Genomic DNA, 14,143 nt, shown 5'->3' on the forward strand with positions numbered 1-14,143 from the left:
CGGGCAGCCAGTCCCTCCCTCTCCCACACGCCAATCCAAAAATTATCATACTGCTGAGCATCTGACCATTAAGGAGGGCTTTCAGTCTACAAGACTTACAAAACCCTGAGACATACAGCTATCCCTGAAGAGCATGCCCGCGGCTATTACTTCCACACATGAAAACCAAGGGAATTACAGACAAGATCAATCACCTACAAATCCACCTAATCATCAAAGCTTGAACTCTTGGTCTTACCGACAGAGAGACACTGATTAAGAAGTCTGGAGTGAGGACAAAAGTCTGCGGTTTTAAAGAGCTCCCTGAGTGATTCTGATGAGCCAGGTTTGAGACCTACTGGACTGAAGTCCCTCCTACCTTCAAAAAAGCGAATACACACTTCGCATGTGTCTCCAAGACCTGGAGCTGAGGTGCAGGGGAGGAAAGAGAGGGGAGAGAGAAAGCTGAGCCAGCAAGGAGAGCAAACGTGCTGCACTAAACGGGCCATCACACAGAGACCCCCAAATCATTTGCCTACGTCATCATCTGCCATGAAGAACTGCAGTGAGGGGCGCCTGGGTGGCTCCGTCAGTTGAGCACTGCACTCTTCGTTCTGGCTCGGGTCACGATCCCAGGGCTGTGGGACCAAGCCCTGCGTCAGGCTCTGCACTGAACGTGGAGCCTGCCTGGGATTCCGTCTCTCCCTCTCTCAAAAAAAAAAAAAAAAATTACTCTGAATGTCACTTTTAACAAACACCGCCTCAACCTATACCTATACCCTGAAAGCCTAGGGTATTAAACACCGCCTATGTGGAAAATCACATAATGGACCCAGACGATTCTTCATGAAAACCATTTGATCTCATTTTTTGAAAGACAATAATTTCTACTAGCTCTCCTTAATGATCTAAATTTTCTAAGCTATTTTTAAAAGTACATTACCACCTTAGTTTAAATTCTAATGGCTTTATAATTATATGCACTCTTATAACTATGAGTCCTCGTTTTATAATAACTGATCCAATAATTATATATCAAATTCTGATCCATAATTTACAATCAGCAGAATTCATATGTGAATTATACACTTCAGAAGAAGTAGCTTATTGCTTCTTCTAGGTTTAAAACACAAAGTTTCCATGTATTTAGCAGCTGACAAGAATGCTGGACTTTAGTTAAATTAGATGATTGCACTGATATAACTCTAACTGTGTTAAACAATGTTTCTTCCCAACTACACTTCTTATTACCCTACTTGCATTTATTTAGTACTATCTGGGACTTTGTTGCGGTTTTTTGTTTTTGTTTTTTTTTTTTTTCAGGGAAGAAAACAGCACAGCATGTGAGAGAAAATAAAAGATTCGTATGAACATGAAACACCGTGAAAAGCACCAAGAATTAAGACTGAGATTATGTAGCTTTAGCAAAATGCAGCAGGACTAGAAAAGCTGAAGTATCTAAAATCTGTTTTAAGAAGCCCGTGTTCCACATTTGCCCATAAGGCATCTCTGACAAGCAGTACATGTGTCTGAAATGCAGACATTCCAGCTATGGAAGGACTCTCATGGGCTGTCAACTTCTGAGTGAGGGGCTGACGTTGCTAGAAAGTATGACATTACATAATTACAAATGTTTGACAGTTCTCCTGGTTTAGACAATTTTAGCACTCTGAATATCAAACAAAATTAGTAGTGCTATTTGGTTCCACAGGACATGTCATTTGACTTAGGGCTTCTAGAACCACATTTTTGTTTTCCCTGTACTTGTTCATTTCAAGGAGTGACTGTCATACTATATGATGGCTTTAAATAAGGTTTTCAGTATAAGCGATGTTTAAGAAAAAGTCCTCATAATATAGGATAAATATGACAGTCAAAAAAATTATCAAAGGTTAAAAAAAAAAAAAAAAAAAAAAAGGCAAAGGTAGATTTCCCCAAAGCTCCCTTTTTAGCAACCAGTTACCCAAGCAAAAAAGTATGATTTTCCAAACCCTATGGCATAATACCAGTTTCTCATGAACTGGAAGGCGCAATCCCTGGAACTAACACAGAGTACATCTTGCCACCTGCTAATGAGAAAGTCACGTACACTGGTTTAAAAACAAAGCTAAGATAAAGTTAACTTTGCAAACGGGGTAAACAGCCCCTTTAAGGGTCTTCTACACCCCCACTCAGACTTTTCCTTTTTCTCTCGTGACCCCAACACTCTCAGTCCTGACTCTCTTTTGTCGGGTTGTCTTCAGCTCTGCCCTTCTCGGACAGGGTGTTTCAGAGTCAGACAGCTGGGTGCCCAGAGCCACCTCCCCTCCTCTCCAGGAGTGATCCTGACCCCCACAGATTCGCTGTGATGCTCAGTCCTCAGTTAACAGAGTATATGCTCAGCACACAATGTGCTTAGCACCGAGTAAGCGCTCAGCAAGCATTACCAATCGTTATCATTGAGACTAATTTCCTTTTTCAAATCTCTACTCATGAAAGTACTTTTCTATCCTAACCCTGCAAAAGCACATCTTTACCACAGTCACTCCATCATATCTTTTTCATACAAAGTCCCTGTGTAGACAGACTTTGCAAAAAGAGGGGAAAAAAACCACAGATGCTTGTGTTTTAAATATTTAGCAGCTACAGGGGTGCCTGGGTGGCTCAGTCAGTTAAGCATCTGACTTCGGTTTAGGTCATGATCTCACGGTCCATGAGTCCAAGCCCCACGTCATGCTCTGTGCTGACAGCTCAGAGCCTAGAATCTGCTTCGGATTCTGTGTCTCCCTCTCCCTCTGCCCCTCCCCCACTCGTTTGTTCTCTGTTTCTCTCTCTCAAAACTAAACGTTAAAAAAATTTAGTATTTGCTAGATACAAAAAATAATTTTAATATATGCAAGGTATTAAGCACAATGAAACAAAGCCGTTGGTACAGATCACAGCCTAAGAAAATGAAATTATGTATCTTTTAAGCCCCTCTTGGTGCCCCATCACCTTCCCTCTTCTTACAGAGCTGTCCGCTAATGTGGATTTAGCATTTGTAATGTACATGTTTTCTGTATTACTTTACTAAATCTGTACCTCTAACAGTCTGCAATTTTGCTTTGCACATTTCTAAACTTACAAGAAAAAAAAAGGAAAAAAACACGGTATGCATTCTGCTGGAAGTGTCTTCTCTTCCCCCCAGTGACATTCCTGACACTAAGCCCTGGTGATGCACGTATCTAAGACCCATTCACTCCCAGCACTGCATAGTCCTTCACTGTGGAAATGTAACCGGATTTAACCACTCTCCCGTGAGGGAGAGTCCGGCTCCCAGCCGGTGCTGGTCCGGCTTTTTCCTCTGACTGGCACAACTGCAGGCAAGCTTTTCCGTGCTGCCCAGCACGCAGGTACATGACTTTCCCCAGGGCAGTGGGCTGCCAACTTGAGCATGCGCTCCGTCACCCGAAGAGCTTGTTAAGCTGGCCCATCCCCAAAGTCGGATTCAGTAGGTCTAGGGCGAGGCCCAAATCTGCCTACCAAGTTCCCGTGGAATACCGGGAACACAACTTAGAAGCACTGCACTGGGATAAAGACCTAGGAATGGAATTCCTGGGCCAAAGGGCACATGCATCTCTAACTTTACTAGAAAATCCCAAAGTTATTGTACCAATTCACACTCCCACCGGTTGTGGGTAAGCACTCCAGTTGTTCCTTACCTCCCAAACAACAGACATTGCCAGATTTGCACGTGGTTGCCAACCTAATGTGGATGAAACTATATACCATTTTGGTCTTAATTTGCCCCTCCCTAATTACTAATCAAGTTGAAAACCTCTGCATTGGGTTTCCTCTTTTGGGGATGCCAACGGGGGCCTTTGCTCATTTTTCTACTGTTATTACTGATTTGCTGATACTAATCTTTTTATCAGTAATCTGTACTGAACATAACTATTCTCACTTGTGACTTGTCTGTTCACTTTCTTGATGGCTTATTTTAATAAACACAAGTTGTCAATATTAATATTGTCAAACATTCCCCATCCTCTACGCTTTGCACCTTCTGTGATTTTTAGAATGTCTTCCCTATATCAGAGTCATGCAACTGTTGTCCTACCTTCTCTTCTCCAAGTTTCACAGTTTTGCCTTCTGTATTTAAGGCTTTAATTGACCTGTGGCTGATTTTTGTGAATAATGTGATTTAGAAATGTATCCCACTCTTAGGAAGTTTCCTGTTTGGTAAAGGCCAACAGACACAGCCAACTATAACCTCCAGGAGGATACAAGAAGTGTCTCAAGTGAAATACTGATTAGGTGTTAACACTCCTCCACTGGGTTTATTCTGCTTCCTCGCTGACGCAGACAAAAATCTGAAAATACGGAAAGTTATTAGCAAATTAGACTATGATCCTGAACCCACCACACTGCAGGAACAATCTTTAAAAATCTCAAAAGAACTCAATGTAGTCTCTTTCTAAAAACATGAGAATTAAGCGTTGTTGAAAAAGTGTAAGAAAATTGTCATTCTCAATAGTACTGGATGGGATATAAATCTATACACTTTCTAGAGGGTAATTTTGCGCTCACTCGCTCGCTCTCTCTCTCTCTACACACACACACACCCTATATATATGTGCGTTTATATATACATAGCCTTACAATAGGTGTCTTCTTTAGGCTATCAATGACTCTCCACAGAATTTATTTAAGGAAATAACTGGACAAAGTACATATTTAAGGATATTTACCATGAAGCTCTTTATAATACAAAACTTATAAACAAACTAATATCAAATGATGCAAGATGAGCTAACGAAGAGGCTGCTGTGGTATGTCCACATCCTGGAACACTGCAGATTACACAGCTGTGTCAATGTGAAAAGTTATCCGCAATACTCTGGTAACTTACAAGAGCAGTTAACAAAATACACATATAAATATTCATTTATTCATAAATATTTGTCAAGTACCTTGGGGGGGGGGGGGGGGGGGGGGTGTAACCCGTCCAGCATCTCACCATGGCATACAAAGAGAACACATGCGCCCAGCTCCACGGACCAGCCAGTGCTGGTGAGGAGAGCACACTTAGAGCAAATGCCTTGTGATGAATGAAGTGCATCTATCTTCTACAAAAAGACTCTAGGGAGAATTTTAAGAAATGCAGTGTCATTACAGAAAGTCACACGCTGGAAAACAAATGTGAGACACTGCAGAACCACAGCAAAAGAGTTGGGACAAACAGCTTCCATTCCTGCCAATTCAAAACTGAGATTGACCAAGATCAAGTACCAGTTCTTGAGCAAATAACCATTCTTCCAAGAGCCTACACTTTTCCCTTATCCTGTTATGTTTGTGTCTAAGCCTCTCATGATAAGAAACATCTCACAATTGGGGATAGGCTCAAAGGATTCTGACATTATATGTCCATTCCTTTTAATCTGCTGCACCAAAAATCGGTAAAGTTATGAAACTCATTAATTACAAAGGGAAAATTTTTTAATTTAGAGCACAGATATCACACACTACCCCAACCAAGAAATCAAAATTAACACTCATCAGTAGCAAGATGTATCTATATCACGCATGTCCCAATATAAGACTGAGCAGGGCACAACTTCTCCACTGTGGTATTCCTGCCAAAATGCTTAACCCTCAATTTAATCATGAAAGGACATCAGACAAATCCAAACTGAGGGACATTCTACAAAATAACTGATCAGCACTCTTCAAATGTATAAAGGTAATGAAAAATAAAGAAACCCAAAAGGAACTGTCACATTCTGGAAGAGACTAAAGAGACAGAATACCTTAATGCAACGTGGGACACTGGATTGGATCCTGGACCAGAAAAAGGACATCCGTGGTGAAGCTCAAATAATAATGTTATCATGTGTCTGGTTTTGATAACTGCACCATGGATGCATAAGATGTTAACGAGGGGATGTTGGTTGAAAGTCTACAGGAACTCTTTGAACTATTTTTGCAATTTTTTTATAATTCCAAAATTATTTCAAAGTATAAAGTGTTAACGAATCATTGCAACTGAATGATACAAAGGTGAGAGAGGGATCACTGATTAAATGTAACATAAAGATAGGCTACATCCTCCAAAATTGTGCTAAAACAATCCCAGTAATTCCAAATAAGGCCTAAATTGGAATGAAATGTAATTATTTCATAAAAGCTTATAGCTGGGATAATGTAGTGAGTACAGTAACTTTCCTAGGGAACTGAAATCTCTCCAGATAAATGACCTACTTTATTTTCTCCCTTAATGTTTGTTTAATTCAACTTTCATTCATGGGCACGTAACTGTGCTAGAGCCTGATAAGATTTTGATATATAAGAAATGAACATTTTAGAACACTACAGAGAAAAGCATTGAGTAACAAAACTGGAAGTAATTTTTCAATCCTACACAATCTAGCAATTAATCCTGACACCCTTTTTAGTGCAAATGTTGTGAAGAGGGAGGGCCCTCACACTTCACACATATTCCCTTCAGCAGTAAGTGGTTTTGACCTCTAGAGTTAAGTCCAAAAATTATCCCTGAAAATGTCAAAATGACTCTCTGAGAAATGCCATATTTCTAGTCCTTTTTTTTCCCCCATTTAATCACTATGGTTTTGGTGCATTGCTGTTTATAGCACAAAATTAAGGAACCTGACTCTCTGAGTACCAGGGAAAAGATTATACTGGTATAAGCCCATGGAGTTTACTTAGTCTCTTCTTATAAGAGATCAAAGGCAACATCGTAGAAGACCAGGGTTCCCAAAGTGTGACCCCAGAGCCCAGGAGGAACTTGTCACAATGCAAATTATCAGCCCCAATCCAGACCTGCCAAATCAGAGCCTCCAGGGGGGATGCTCAGCATGTTTTTTCACAAAGCTCCCCAAGTGACTCTGATGCACCCTAAGTTTGAGAACCAATGATGGAAGCAAGAAAGACTAGCCTGTAAATCAGGAAGCCTGACTCTAATCCCTGTTCTCTCACTAATCTCTGAGAAAGATTACTCAGCCTCTGTGGGGGCTCAGCCTCCTTACAAAACAAGGAGGGAACTGGAACAGATCACTGCCACAGTCCTTACACCCAGATTTGATCAATCTAGGAAAATATTCATTCCTCTAAAGCCTAAAACGAAAAGACCACCACAGCATTTCACCACCTATCTCTTTTTCATTAGAAAGAAACAATGAAAATGTCTTCTTTTCCTCAACTGGTCTCTGAACCGTATCTATCTAAAATAATTTATTTAGATAAAATTACACTTGCATTAACCAAAGCTACGGAAATGCTGATTCTAAGGTTTCGTATTTAGTTCTATGTCAGGTGTGTGTAGGAGGAATCCCACATAATGACAATGTCTCTAGGAAACCCATCTACTGTAGACTGAATTACGTCCTGCATAATTCATATGTTGAATCCCTAATCCCCAATGTGACAGTGTGGCCTCTGAGAGGTAATTTAATTTAAATGAGTTCACGAGGGTCTCCAAAAGGAATCAAGAGCAGGGCACCTGGGTGGCTCAGTTGGTTGAGCATCCGACTCCTGATCTAGGCTCAGGTCATGATCTCACGGTTCATGGGTTTGAGCCCCGTGTCAGGCTCCGTATTGACATCACAGAGTTGGCACGGGATCCTCTCTCTCCCACTCTCTCTGCCCCTCCCCTGCTTGGGCATGAGCGCTCTCTCAAAATAAATAAACTTTAAAAAAGAAAATCTGTTTAAAAAAAAAAAAGGAAAGGAGAGAGACTAGAGTTCTCTCGCTCTCTGCCATGTGAGAACACACCAAGAAATTTGCCTTCTGTAAGCCAAGAAGAGTCCTCATCAGGAACCAGCACCACGATCCTGGGTAGAGCTGCGAGGCATAAAAGTCTGTGGCTTCAGTCCCCCAGGCTATCATATTTTGTTACAGCAGCCAAGCTATGACACTCACGCAAATGTCTGGCGTGGGATCTCACGCACCAGGTTATAGTTCAGAGCAACTGTGTCCCTGTCTGTGCATAAAGAACATGTGGGATCTGGGGCACCTGGGTGGCTGTCGGTTAAGCGTCCAACTTTGGCTCAGGTCATGATCTCGTAGTTTGCTGCTTTGAGCCCCACAGGGGGCTCTCTGCTGACAGCTTGGAGCCTAGAGCCAGCAGACTCTGTGTGTGTATGTGTGTCTCTCTCTCTGCCCCACTCCCACTTGTGCTCCCTCTCAAAAATAAAAATAAAAATAAATTTTTTTAAAAAGAACACTTGTGATCAGACAAAAAGTATTTAATAAGTTTGAAAACAAAGAATTTTAAAATTTATAGGTCTAGACATTTTCACTGCTGCATAAGAAACACAGTTTAATTTCTTATCCTACTCATGGATTTATGAAGTGGGATTCTTCTCACAACTGTGATACCTGTGACCCCCATGATACCAACCTCTTCTTTGAAATATGGGAAAGAGGAGGAAGAGACTCTGTTTTATGAAGGTGAGAGAATTCTCCCCTAACAACACAAACCTATTAGAGACAATGTTGGGACAAATGTCCCATGGAGCCAGTGAATACCCACTAATCCTCGAGACCTAACTCACTGTAAGCTGCAAGCTCTGACCCCTCCCTGGCAGGCAGGTAGAATCAGACCATTTGCTCTATGCTCCCGTATCTCCATGTTAGCACTTGGCAAAAGGCACTGTATTTGTTTCTGTTGTCTCCCCAACCAGATCCTGAAACCCTCCCAGGCAGTGTATTATAACTCCAGCACCTAGAGCAGTGTCTGGAAAAAAGCAGGAACCCGTATTGGCTGAGGGGGAGCCACTTTACTGAATACCAGTGGCACTCTCTGTCCGGTCTTACGGCTTTTCTGTACATCTGAAATTATGCCAAAATAAGGTTTTTAAAAAAGACACCAGTAGCAACTGTTTTCAGCAATAATCACACTTGCCTTACCAAATGTGCGAGAAGACATCAACTACTGGAGAGCCAACGGGAGTTCCTAATCTCGAGTGTGACAAACTTGAGAAAGAATGACTACCAAACACCCGAGGTTTGAATTCTGACGTTAACTTTGGTCACATTATTTAATCTGGCTTTTAACTGGTAGTTAACAAAGGGAGTAACAATCGCTACTCTAGAAGACTGCGGTGCTGAGCGAAGTTTACAGAGTATACATCAAATGAGCTCTCCTAATGATGTTCTCATCAATACGTATTAGTGCTCTTCCCTTTACGGGTGTTCCAACTGGACTCACCCTTCACCGCAAAACAGGTGCATGCTGTAACTAATTCCACCAGCACTGGCCGTAAGGTTGTAACTCAGTCACCATTAGGGTTATGATTATCTATAAAATAAAGAAATCCTACACGTGTGTCAATGGATGCCAACCTTGCCAAGATGCCCTTCGCGTTCCTGAACTCCCCCAAGAAGTAAAAGGGCTACTCAAACTCAACACAACCGACAGGGGTCAGCAGCTCCAGGACCCACCTCCACCAGACTAATCTCCAGAAAGCGGGCAAGCGCACTCAGGACGTGCTCTCTGCCTAAGAAGAGGTGGGAATCTACCGGGGCAAAAGCCACTGCTGCAGACATTGGTGCGCCGCAGCCCCGGGTCCCCCCGCCCCGGTGCCGAGAGCGGATGAACCTGGGGGGCCTGGACCCTCCACCTGCAGTCGCTCAGCACTCGGTCGCCAGCGTCAGGGGCCGCCGACCGCACCACTGTCCTTAACGGAAGGAGGCGCGGGTGGCAGCGGCGCATCAGTGCCTCTGGGGGGTGACCGGCGGTGGGCGGGCGGCGGAGGAAACCACGGCCGGGACTAGAGACCCACACCTCCGCAGCTCCGCGCCGGGGCAGCTGTTTCACCCGGAGAGAGCCGGGCGGTAAGGAACGCCCCGCTCGCTGCGTGCAAGGCTGCTGACAGCCAGCCCCGCGGGGAAGCCGGGGCCCCGCTGGCCGCGCGAGCCCGGCCGCAGGCTGCCGCGCAGCGAGCGGGGGAGGGCGGGAGCGGAGGCCGGGCTGCGGCCGGGCCGCGGGCAGCGGGCGTGTGCCGGGCGAGGCTGGGCGGCGTCGGGAGGGACCGGCGAGCGGGGAGGGGCGGAGGCGGGGGGAGGGGGGAGGAGGAAGAGCGAAGGGCTCTGGCGGGGCTCCCGGCGCCCGGCCGCCCGGGCCCGGGCCCTCAAGCCACCGCCCCCAGGCCCCGCGCTGACGCTGGACGGTCCCCGCCTCCAAACCCCCCGCCCCGGCCAGAGAATAACTTACCTGTTTGCCGACGGGATCGCTCCTGCTCGCCCCTCTGACTGACTCCTCCGGCTCACCGTCTTCCCTCTGGGAGGAAGAGGAGGGACTTCCTGTCTCTCCTTTGAGCGACTTCCGGCGGTTCCCGGGTCGACTCCGTCGTGGGCCGAGCGCCGGACACCACGTCCAAAAAACAGAATCTCGGAACTGGTTTAGTGAAACCCACATCGGGTTCCCTGTTTCTGCCCCGAGTGGCCCGCAGACCCCCTGTGCCGCCTTGTTTTCCGTCCATCAGCTCTTACCGGAAGCCACTGAGAAATGAGGCCGGAAGTCCCGCCCTTCCCCCAGAGAGGAAGACGGAAGGCCCACGGAGTCAATCTAAACCAGGGGAGATGCGTGTCAGGCTGGAAAGCTGGCGCTGTCCGAGCAGGAGGGCCCCCACCCCTTGGGATTTCCAAAGGGTCCCGGAGCGGGCGCCTCCCTGGCGGTCCTGGCTCCTCCCTACCCCCTTACTCCCCACTCCGCCCCGGCGCCCGAAGGCCATGAAGTGCCCTGAGGGCGGCGCGGGAGAAGGACGCGGCCTGGGCCTTGCGGGGACCGCAGAGGCCTGCGCCGGCCGGCGACCAGCGGCTGGCTATCCCCTGCCTGGACCGGGCGGCGGGCGCCCGGCGCCTCTGAGCCCTCATCCGAAAGGGCGAGGGTTTTGTGCTATGGCAGACGCCTGCGCAGCTCCAGAGTGCGAGGAGACCCACTCGGGTGATTCCAGCAAGGGACCCTCGGAGTCAAGGCCCTGGGAAGCCTCGAGCCGAATCCTGACCCTAGCAGAGAGGCAGGGAAGCCGCAGGTGGTGGTTCGCCGGTTTGGCTGTAAAAGCTGCGAAGTACTCGGTGTCTAAAACGTCCCCGTACGGGCTGATTTCGTAAATGTTAACGGCAGGGCCCGAGGCAGGAGCCTACCCGGACCTACACTTCACAACCTTTTCTTTGGAAACCCAAAGTCTAGCAAGGAAAACCACAGCTTGAAAAGTTCAGTGACAGACACCCCGTCTGGGGTCAGGTTGGCTAGGAAAATCTGAAATAATCGGTTTGTGTTTATAAAGATAATTTTAAGCAAACGGGATTTTAAAATTATTGCCTTACGGTAATAGTGCTAAGGCTTTCTAAAACAAATCATCTCTCAAGGTCAAGTCCACGCAATTATTTTTTGAAAAATGCAACTATTCAGGTGATGACAACTTTTCGTATTTGTTTAGAATAATTTTCATCGGTGGTATCTGGTCAAATTCCCATTGGAATCCATGTGAGTTCTCACGTCTGTGTTTCACAGCAGGTAGGATAATGCAGGTTGAAATAGTCGAATAACCATTCCAAGATCTGGCAGCTAGTAAAGGTGGGATTCAGCTTTGAACTCCAGTCAGCCTTTTCCAGCCTACCATACCGACTCAGTTTAGTAATAGTGCATTAAAAGTTCCAGAGAAATACATGGAAAACAATTAGAACAGGTGGCTAGCCTGTCAATGTTATGTTTGTGCCATTAACCAACATTTACAGGTGAAAACAATGAAAATATTACTGGTAAAAGATAAGTAAAAAGCTAGATTCTGCCTCCAAAGAGTTCACGTGAAAATTACTTAGAATTTACTTGAAAATGTAGTACTTGTTAATATAACCTTCTAAATATCTGTTTTGACAGTGTTAGTCTTGTATGACATGGTCACAGGTCTCTGAATGGTAGCAATAGTGCAGTTCTCCATGTGGATTAGGCATCCTTTTGGGTCTTTGGGTGATTGGTCTTGCTACCTTTCTTACCTGGGAGATATAGTTAACGTGTTATCTTTCACCCTTGAGCATTGAAATAAAATCTGAGTTCATCTTCAGTTTCATCCATTATGTTGCTGAAACCGGACTTTTACGTCATAATGTGACCTTGAGGAAGTCAGTTGGACCTCATTTTCCTCGTGGAAATTTTTGATGATGTGTGTGTTTTCCCTAATTTAAAAAAAAAAAAAAAAAGCAAGAATAATGGATTTTATTTCCTTCCTACAAGCTTATCATTCACACTCAACTAGAATTTGGAGAACATTTAATTTCTGACCTCACTTCTTTTTGCTTTATAATGTCTGGTTTTCAGAGTTAGAAGTACAAAAAAATTCCCATGTCTCCTCCAACCAGATTCTGTAGTTATCAGCATTTTACCATATTTGCTTCATGGGTTTATGCATAGTTTGTTCAGAACCATTTGAAAATACATTGCGAACAAGATGCCCTTTTAACCCTACATGTCAGTGTACATGTCCTAAGAACATGGGTAGTCTCTGAGATAGCAATACAATTATCAAAATCAAGAAATTAGGGCTGATACAATGCTCTTCTCTAATAATCAGACCTTGGGGCGCCTGGGTGGCTCAGTTGGTTAAGCAGCCAACTTCGGCTCAGGTCATGATCTGAGGTTGTGGGTCCCGTGTCAGGCTCTGTGCTGACAGCTCAGAGCCTGGACCCGCTTCGGATCCTGTGTCTCCCTTTCTCTCTGCCCCTCCCCCATTCATTTAGAAGTGAGTATCTCTCTCTCAAAAATAAAATAAACATTAAAAAAAATAACCAGACCTTATTCATATTTTTGCACCTATTTTTTATTGTCCTCCTGCATTACAATAATTTAAGGGATTTGCAAAAGGTTACAGATGAATTGCCAGAATGGATAAAAAAGAATATCTTAGCCCCATGTGCTGCCCACAAGAGATGTTTATTAAAGATATCTTTCCATATCTTTTGGCCTCCATTTGTTTCTGATGGAGCAGAGATCATTCAGAACTTTTATGTTTCCGTATATGTAATTTGTCATTTTTCTCTGGCTACTTTCAAATTTTTCTCTTAATTTTTGGCTTTTAGCAGTTTGATTATGATGTGCCTAGCCCTGATTTTTCTTCACACTTAACCAGCTTGGTGTTTTCTGAGCCTTTAACATCTGTAAGTTTACCATGTTTGGAAAATTGGGGGGCATTATTTCTCCAAATATTTTTGTTCCCCATTCTCTTTTTCTCCTGAACTCCAATCAAATATATATACACGTCGACATTATATACAATTCACTGAGGCTTTGTCCTTTTTTGTTTTGTTTTCATTCTTTTTTTTCTCTCAGTTCTTCAGATTAAATAATTTCTATTGATCTGTGTTCTATGTTCCCTTCTGTTATCTCAAATCATCTGTTAAAACTGCTAATGATTTTATTTCAGATATTGCATCTTTTAGTTCTAAAATTTCTATTCAATTGTCTCACCATTTCTATTTCTCTGATGAGATTTCCTATTTGTTTACTTATTAAAAGCATATTTTCTTTTATGTCTTTGAGCAAAGCTGTAATATCTGCTTTGACATTTTGTCTGCTAATTCCAGTATATAAATGATTTGGGGATTAAGCATCATTAATTTTCTTTTTTCTTCATTAGGGGTCATGTTTTCCTGTTTCTTAAATGTCTAGTAATTTTGAGTTGTATCCTAGACATTTAACTAATGTAGCTATTCTGAATTTAGTTACTTTCCTCTGAAGAGGTTGTTTGTGGTTGATAGAGTTTTAATAGGCAGTTAGTTATTCTGACTGTATTCATACTCCATACTTTGTCTCCCTTGTTGTGGTGGCAACTGAAATCTAATTCAGTTCCCTCAGCCTCAGCTGGGATGCTTTAATCTGCCTCACACAGGCTTAGTTCAGAGGTCATCTGGCAATTTAGGCAGAGTATGCAGAATTTGGTGCTTTTCCTTATGTGACTCTTCTTTCCAGAACCTCCCTCCTCTTACTGTGTCCTAATGTGGTAACCCTGGGCTCTGCCTTCTGGTTCCTCAAGTGAGTTTTAAATAAAGTTTAGATGGCCTCGTTTATTCGATTCTAATTATTCAAAATTTGAAAGAAAGCATTGGTCATTTTTGGTGACTAATCATTTTTGAAGATGAATTTAACAGTGACATTTAAAGTGCTAATTTCCTTTAAATTAACATGTAC

At 43.8% G+C, this 14,143-nt stretch overlaps 1 protein-coding gene across 1 annotated transcript in view; it reads right to left on the reverse strand.

Moving 5' to 3' along the window:
* Positions 1–10,305, reverse strand: part of ZNF407 (zinc finger protein 407) — a 452,978-nt gene extending 442,673 nt beyond the window's left edge. Inside the window, exon 1 of the mRNA XM_049620103.1 lies at positions 10,172–10,305. The gene's annotated coding sequence lies outside the window, so the exon portion shown is untranslated. The remainder of the gene's footprint in view (positions 1–10,171) is intronic.
* Positions 10,306–14,143: the final 3,838 nt, after the last annotated feature.

Source organism: Panthera uncia, assembly GCF_023721935.1.
Source record: "Panthera uncia isolate 11264 chromosome D3 unlocalized genomic scaffold, Puncia_PCG_1.0 HiC_scaffold_8, whole genome shotgun sequence".
Lineage (NCBI taxonomy): Eukaryota > Metazoa > Chordata > Mammalia > Carnivora > Felidae > Panthera > Panthera uncia.